Source organism: Vulpes lagopus, chromosome 2 (genome assembly GCF_018345385.1).
Source record: "Vulpes lagopus strain Blue_001 chromosome 2, ASM1834538v1, whole genome shotgun sequence".
Taxonomy (NCBI): domain Eukaryota; kingdom Metazoa; phylum Chordata; class Mammalia; order Carnivora; family Canidae; genus Vulpes; species Vulpes lagopus.
Genome location: NC_054825.1, coordinates 90,682,145 through 90,689,689, shown reverse-complemented (window position 1 = coordinate 90,689,689; position 7,545 = coordinate 90,682,145).

Here is a 7,545-nt window from a genome sequence, read left to right as displayed (position 1 = left end):
GGTGAGATTTTTCTGCAAAACTATTCAATGACCATCACTTAAGAGCTTATCTACTGTATACATTAAGAATAAAATAAGCCATATCCTTTTATTATACCTACTGATTGGATATGAAATCTTGACCAAGAATTTGAGTGAAGTTCTAAAATGGAGTTGGCTATTATCCAATTTATTTTTTTAATTTTTAAAAATATTTTATTCTTTATTTATTCATGACAGACAGAGAGAGAGAGAGAGACAGGCAGAGAGAGAAGCAGGCTCTGTGCAGGGAGCCTGACGCCGGACTCGATCCCAGGTGTCCAGGATCACACCCCGGGCTGAAGGCGGCGCTAAATCGCTGGGCCACCAGGGCTGTCCTATTATCCAGTTTAACGACAATTATTACTTTAGATTTGAAATATGAGGGACTATGGCAGACATGTTCAAAGTGTATTTAAGAAAGAAGATAGATGAAGAAGCAAACAAAACATGTCTGATATCTTCAGATCGCTAAAAAATTGAGGTTAATTGGTACTCATTTTTGCTTCCATGTTTGTATTTTTTCCCTATAATTAGATCTGGTGGAATATGCCTGAATATTTTCCTATGTAATGCACAAGAAAAAAAAAAGAGCATAAAATTTTCATTTATTTTCTATTTTATATGGTTTTCTCTCTACTGTCTCTTCATCTCAATATAAGAAATGTATCCAATACACAACAGTTTTATATTCTACTGATTTACTATTTTAATAACTTTAACTAAAAACACCACCAAAGTGGCTAATATTTTATATTCATTTTAGTATTAATTTATTAGTTGTTTATAATCACTTCTCTGTCCATAATACAATACACCCAAGAATGAAGGTAGTAAGCATTTTAGTGTTTTTACATGACAAACATATTGTAGGTCAAGATTTTGAAGATCTATGCTCTTGTACTGGAAAGTGAAAGGAAGATAAAATGTGGTAAGACAGAGTATTGCGAAAGACATATTCTAATTTTATAAGTATCAACATGTAACACAAGAGGAGTAGAATATTTCAATAGATGTTCTAAATACCAGTATACAATCCAAGATTAAATGGTATTCCAGCAGAAGATTATAGGAAAGCCTTATAGTAAGTATCAGAGTTACAGAGCATGAGAAAAAGAATGGCAAAAGAAATATATGCCCAAAGCATATATGTATCATTCATTATGTATATTTCTTGTGTCTAATTCAGTAGGTCCATGGTGGTATTTGGAGGTTTGCACTTTAAACACTAGAATGTCAGATTCATAAAGTGAATCTTTAGGAAATAGCACTAAAAATATTAATTGGATGTAATAAATTGTAATCTCAACAAAAATATTTATAACATTTTTTTTTTCACTGACAGATCCTCCAAACCTAGAACAGTTCCTAGAATACAGCATCTTTTTAGCTAGTTTTGAATAAAAAAATAAACAACTAAGATCATATTAGTATAGATTGACAACTAAACAAATTTTGAAAATACTCTTATCTTAGGTTGATAATTAGAATATCAACTTTGGGTGTGAGGACTAGACAGTAATTCAGTTAACAAATGCACAAGATCTGAGATTTTGTCTGATTAGTCCCCTTTCTCTAGACAGACAATATGTCTCTTTTTCTACAGTGATTTTGCTTGGTGTGCTTTTGGAATGTGTAACACTCCTTCATTTTCTCCCACACTTTGCAAGGAATAGGCATTCAAGGATACCAGAATACTATTTTTTCACTGGATTGGTTTAGTGTAGGCACATGATACAAACAACATTGTGCACAGCTGAGGTTTTCGGTGTTCTTCTTGTTCCCAAATGGAGACAGCCTATTTGGGAATTAAGCCAAAACCAGAAAGTGGGACCTAGAGATACAAAAAGAGATAGAGCCCTCGTGGATGATTTTTGGAATCCTTTAATGTATCTCTGAAATTACATCCACCTAATTAGATATGAAATAATGCATTTAAATTTTTATGTAAGCTACTTTGAATTGGGTCTCTGTCATCAAAATTCAAGAGCACTGATTAATACAATTGAAATGGACACAAGTTAAAAGTTGTCTTTGAGACTATGTCTTGACTGTAGGGTTAAAATCCAGTAAATTTTCTGTGTGTGTGTGTGTGTGTGTGTGCATATGTGTGCTGAATCTGCACATGAGGTGTCATGTAGCTTCAGTTATAGGGCATGAGGACTGCATTAAACCAAGATGGGGATTTGATTTTGTTGAAATATTCCCATTAACTCCAGATTATTTTTCATTCGAATTTCTTAAATTTCAATCACTTCCTGACAAGAATATTTTTAAAACCACCACTCAATGTTCTGGGGGGGTAAAAAGCGCCTTAGACTATGAAGTAAGTCCTTGAATGGTGTCTCTGAGGGTCTTTTTTTTTTTAATTAATTTTTATTGGTGTTCAATTTACCAACATACAGAAAAACACCCAGTGCTCATCCCGTCAAGTGTCCACCTCAGTGCCCGTCACCCATTCCCCTCCAACACCCGCCCTCCTCCCCTTCCACCACCCTTAGTTCGTTTCCCCGAGTTAGGAGTCTTTATGTTCTGTCTCCCTTCCTGATATTTCCCAACATTTCTTTTCCCTTCCTTTATATTCCCTTTCACTATTATTTATATTCCCCAAATGAATGAGAACATACACTGTTTGTCCTTCTCCGATTGACTTATTTCACTCAGCATAATACCCTCCAGTTCCATCCACGTTGAAGCAAATGGTGGGTATTTGTCGTTTCTAATTGCTGAGTAATATTCCATTGTATACATAAACCACATCTTCTTTATCCATTCATCTTTCGATGGACACCGAGGCTCCTTCCACAGTTTGGCTATTGTGGCCATTGCTGATAGAAACATCGGGGTGCAGGTGTCCCGACGTTTCATTGCATCTGAATCTTTGGGGTAAATCCCCAACAGTGCAATGGCTGGGTCGTAGGGCAGGTCAATTTTTAACTCTTTGAGGAACCTCCACACAGTTTTCCAGAGTGGCTGCACCAGTTCACATTCCCACCAACAGTGTAAGAGGGTTCCCTTTTCTCCGCATCCTCTCCAACATTTGTTGTTTCCTGCCTTGTTAATTTCCCCATTCTCACTGGTGTGAGGTGGGATCTCATTGTGGTTTTGATTTGTATTTCCCTGATGGCAAGTGATGCAGAGCATTTTCTCATGTGCATGTTGGCCATGTCCATGTCTTCCTCTGTGAGATTTCTCTTCATGTCTTTTGCCCATTTCATGATTGGATTGTTTGCTTCTTTGGTGTTGAGTTTAATAAGTTCTTTATAGATTTTGGAAACTAGCCCTTTATCTGATATGTCATTTGCAAATATCTTCTCCCATTCTGTAGGTTGTCTTTTAGTTTTGTTGACTGTATCCTTTGCTGTGCAAAAGCTTCTTATCTTGATGAAGTCCCAATAGTTCATTTTTGCTTTTGTTTCTTTTGCCTTTGTGGATGTATCTTGCAAGAAGTTACTGTGGCCGAGCTCAAAAAGGGTGTTGCCTGTGTTCTCTTCTATGATTTTGATGGACTCTTGTCTCACATTTAGATCTCTCATCCATTTTGAGTTTATCTTTGTGTATGGTGAAAGAGAGTGGTCCAGTTTCATTCTTCTGCATGTGGATGTCCAATTTTCCCAGCACCATTTATTGAAGAGACTGTCTTTCTTCCAATGGATAGTCTTTCCTCCTTTATCCAATATTAGTTGACCATACATTTCAGGGTCCACTTCTGGGTTCTCTATTCTGTTCCATTGATCTATGTGTCTGTTTTTGTGCCAGTACCACACTGTCTTGATGACCACAGCTTTGTAGTACAACCTGAAATCTGGCATTGTGATGCCCCCAGATATGGTTTTCTTTTTTAAAATTCCCCTGGCTATTCGGGGTCTTTTCTGATTCCACACAAATCTTAAAATAATTTGTTCTAGCTCTCTGAAGAAAGTCCATGGTATTTTGATAGGGATTGCATTAAACGTGTAAATTGCCCTGGGTAACATTGACATTTTTACAATATTAATTCTGCCAATCCATGAGCATGGAATATTTTTCCATCTCTTTGTGTCTTCCTCAATTTCTTTCAGAAGTGTTCTATAGTTTTTAGGGTATAGATCTTTTACCTCTTTGGTTAGGTTTATTCCTAGGTATCTTATGCTTTTGGGTGCAATTGTAAATGGGATTGACTCCTTAATTTCTCTTTCTTCAGTGTCATTGTTAGTGTATAGAAATGCCATTGATTTCTGGGCATTGATTTTGTATCCTGCCACGCTACCAAATTGCTCTATGAGTTCTAGCAATCTTGGGGTGGAGGCTTTTGGGTTTTCTATGTAGAGTATCATGTCATCAGCGAAGAGGGAGAGTTTGACTTCTTCTTTGCCAATTTGAATGCCTTTAATGTCTTTTTGTTGTCTGATTGCTGAGGCGAGGACTTCCAGAACTATGTTGAACAGCAGTGGTGAGAGTGGACATCCCTGTCTTGTTCCTGATCTTAGGGGAAAGGCTTCCAGTGCTTCCCCATTGAGAATGATATTTGCTGTGGGCTTTTCGTAAATGGCTTTTAAGATGTCGAGGAAAGTTCCCTCTATCCCAACACTCTGAAGGGTTTTGATCAGGAATGGATGCTGTATTTTGTCAAATGCTTTCTCTGCATCTAATGAGAGTATCATATGGTTCTTGGTTTTTCTCTTGCTGATATGATGAATCACGTTGATGGTTTTACGAGTGTTGAACCAGCCTTGTGTCCCAGGGATAAATCCTACTTGGTCATGGTGAATAGTTTTCTGAATGTGTTGTTGGATCCTATTGGCTAGTATCTTGTTGAGAATTTTTGCATCCATGTTCATCAGGGATATTGGTCTGTAATTCTCCTTTTTGGTGGGGTCTTTGTCTGGTTTCGGAATTAAGGTGATGCTGGCCTCATAGAACGAATTTGGAAGTACTCCATCTCTTTCTATCTTTCCAAACAGCTTTAGTAGAATAGGTATGATTTCTTCTTTAAACGTTTGATAGAATTCCCCTGGGAAGCCATCTGGCCCTGGACTCTTGTGTCTTGGGAGGCTTTTGATGACTGCTTCAATTTCCTCCCTGGTTATTGGCCTGTTCAGGTTTTCTATTTCTTCCTGCTCCAGTTTTGGTAGTTTGTGGCTTTCCAGGAATGCGTCCATTTCTTCTAGATTTCCTAATTTATTGGCGTACAGCTGTTCATAATATGTTTTTAAAATCGTTTGTATTTCCTTGGTGTTGGTAGTGATCTCTCCTTTCTCATTCATGATTTTATTAATTTGAGTCTTCTCTCTCTTCTTTTTAATAAGGTTGGCTAATGGTTTATCTATCTTATTAATTCTTTCAAAGAACCAACTCCTGGTTCTGTTGATCTGTTCCACAGTTCTTTTGGTCTCGATATCTTTTTTTTTTTTTTTTTTGGTCTCGATATCTTTGAGTTCTGCTCGAATTTTAATTAACTGTCTTCTTCTGCTGGGGGTGGGGTCTATTTGTTGCTTTTTCTCTAGTTCCTTTATGTGTAAGGTGAGCTTTTGAATTTGAGATCTTTCCAGTTTTTGAATGGATGCTTGTATTGCGATGTATTTCCCCCTCAGGACTGCTTTTGCTGCATCCCAAAGATTTTGAACGGTTGTATCTTCATTCTCATTAGTTTCCATGAATCTTTTTAATTCTTCCTTAATTTCCTGGTTGACCTTTTCATCTTTTAGCAGGATGGTCCTTAACCTCCACGTGTTTGTGGTCCTTCCAAACTTCTTGTTGTGATTAAGTTCTAATTTCAAGGCATTATGGTCTGAGAATATACAGGGGACTATCCTGATCTTTTGGTATCGGTTCAGACCCGATTTGTGACCCAGTATGTGGTCTATTCTGGAGAAAGTTCCATGTGCACTCGAGAAGAATGTGTATTCAGTTGAGTTTGGATGTAAAGTTCTGTAGATATCTGTGAAATCCATCTGGTCCAGTGTATCATTTAAAGCTCCCGTTTCTTTGGAGATGTTGTGCTTAGAAGACTTATCTAGTATAGAGAGAACTAGATTGAAGTCACCAAGTATAAGTGTATTATTATCAAAGTATTTCTTCAGTTTGGTTATTAATTGGTTTAAATATTTGGCAGCTCCCACATTCGGGGCATATATATTGAGGATTGTTAAGTCCTCTTGTTGGATAGATCCTTTGAGTATGAGATAGCGTCCCTCTTCATCTCTCACTATAGTCTTCGGGGTAAATTTTAATTTATCTGATATAATGATGGCAACCCCTGCTTTCTTTTGAGGACCATTTGAATGGTAAATGGTTCTCCAACCTTTTATTTTCAGGTTGTAGGTGTCCTTCTGTCTAAAATGAGTCTCTTGTAGACAGCAAATAGATGGGTCCTGCTTTTTTATCCAGTCTGAAACCCTGTGCCTTTTGATGGGGTCATTAAGCCCGTTCATGTTCAGAGTTACTATTGATAGATATGAGTTTAGTGTCATCATATCTATTCAGTCCTTGTTTTTGTGGATTGTTCCACTGAACTTCTTCTTAAAGGGGAATTTTAAGAGTCCCCCTTAAAATTTCTTGCAGAGCTGGTTTGGAGGTTACATATTCTTTCAGTTGCTGCCTGTCTTGGAAGCTCTTTATCTCTCCTTCCATTTTGAATGAAAGCCTTGCTGGATAAAGTATTCTTGGTTGCATGTTCTTTTCATTTAGGACCCTGAATATATCCTGCCAGCCCTTTCTGGCCTGCCAGGTCTCTGTGGAGAGGTCTGCTGTTACCCTAATATTCCTCCCCATAAAAGTCAGGGACTTTTTTTCTCTTGCTGCTTTAAGGATCTTCTCCTTATCTTTGGAATTTGCAAGCTTCACTATTAAATGTCGAGGTGTTGAACGGTTTTTGTTGTTTTTAGGGGGGGATCTCTCTATTTCCTGGATCTGAATGCCTGTTTCCCTTCCCAGATTCGGAAAGTTTTCAGCTAGGATTTGTTCAAATACATATTCTGGCCCTCTGTCCCTTTCGGCGCCCTCAGGAACCCCAATTAAACGTAGGTTTTTCTTCTTCAGGCTGTCATTTATTTCCCTTAACCTATCCTCATGGTCTTTTAATTGCTTGTCTCTTTTTTCCTCAGTTTCCCTCTTTACCATCAACTTGTCTTCTATGTCCCTCACTTGTTCTTCCACCTCGTTAACCCTCGTCGTTAGGACTTCTAGCTTGGATTGCATCTCATTTAATTGATTTTTAATTTCTGTCTGATTGGATCTAAATTCTGCAGTCATGAAGTCTCTTGAGTCCTTTATTGTTTTTTCTAGAGCCACCAGTAGCTGTAAAATAGTGCTTCTGAATTGGCTTTCTGACATTGAATTGTAATCCATATTTTGCAACTCTGTGGGAGAGAGGGCTGTTTCTGATTCTTTTTTTTGAGGTGAGGTTTTCCTTCTAGTCATTTTGCTCAGTGCAGAGTGGCCAAAAACAAGTTGTATTGGGAAAATGAGAAAAAGACAGAGAAGGAAAGAAAAGAGAAAAAGAAAAAAGAGAAAGAAGAAAAAAAGGGAAAAAGAGAAGAAAAAGAA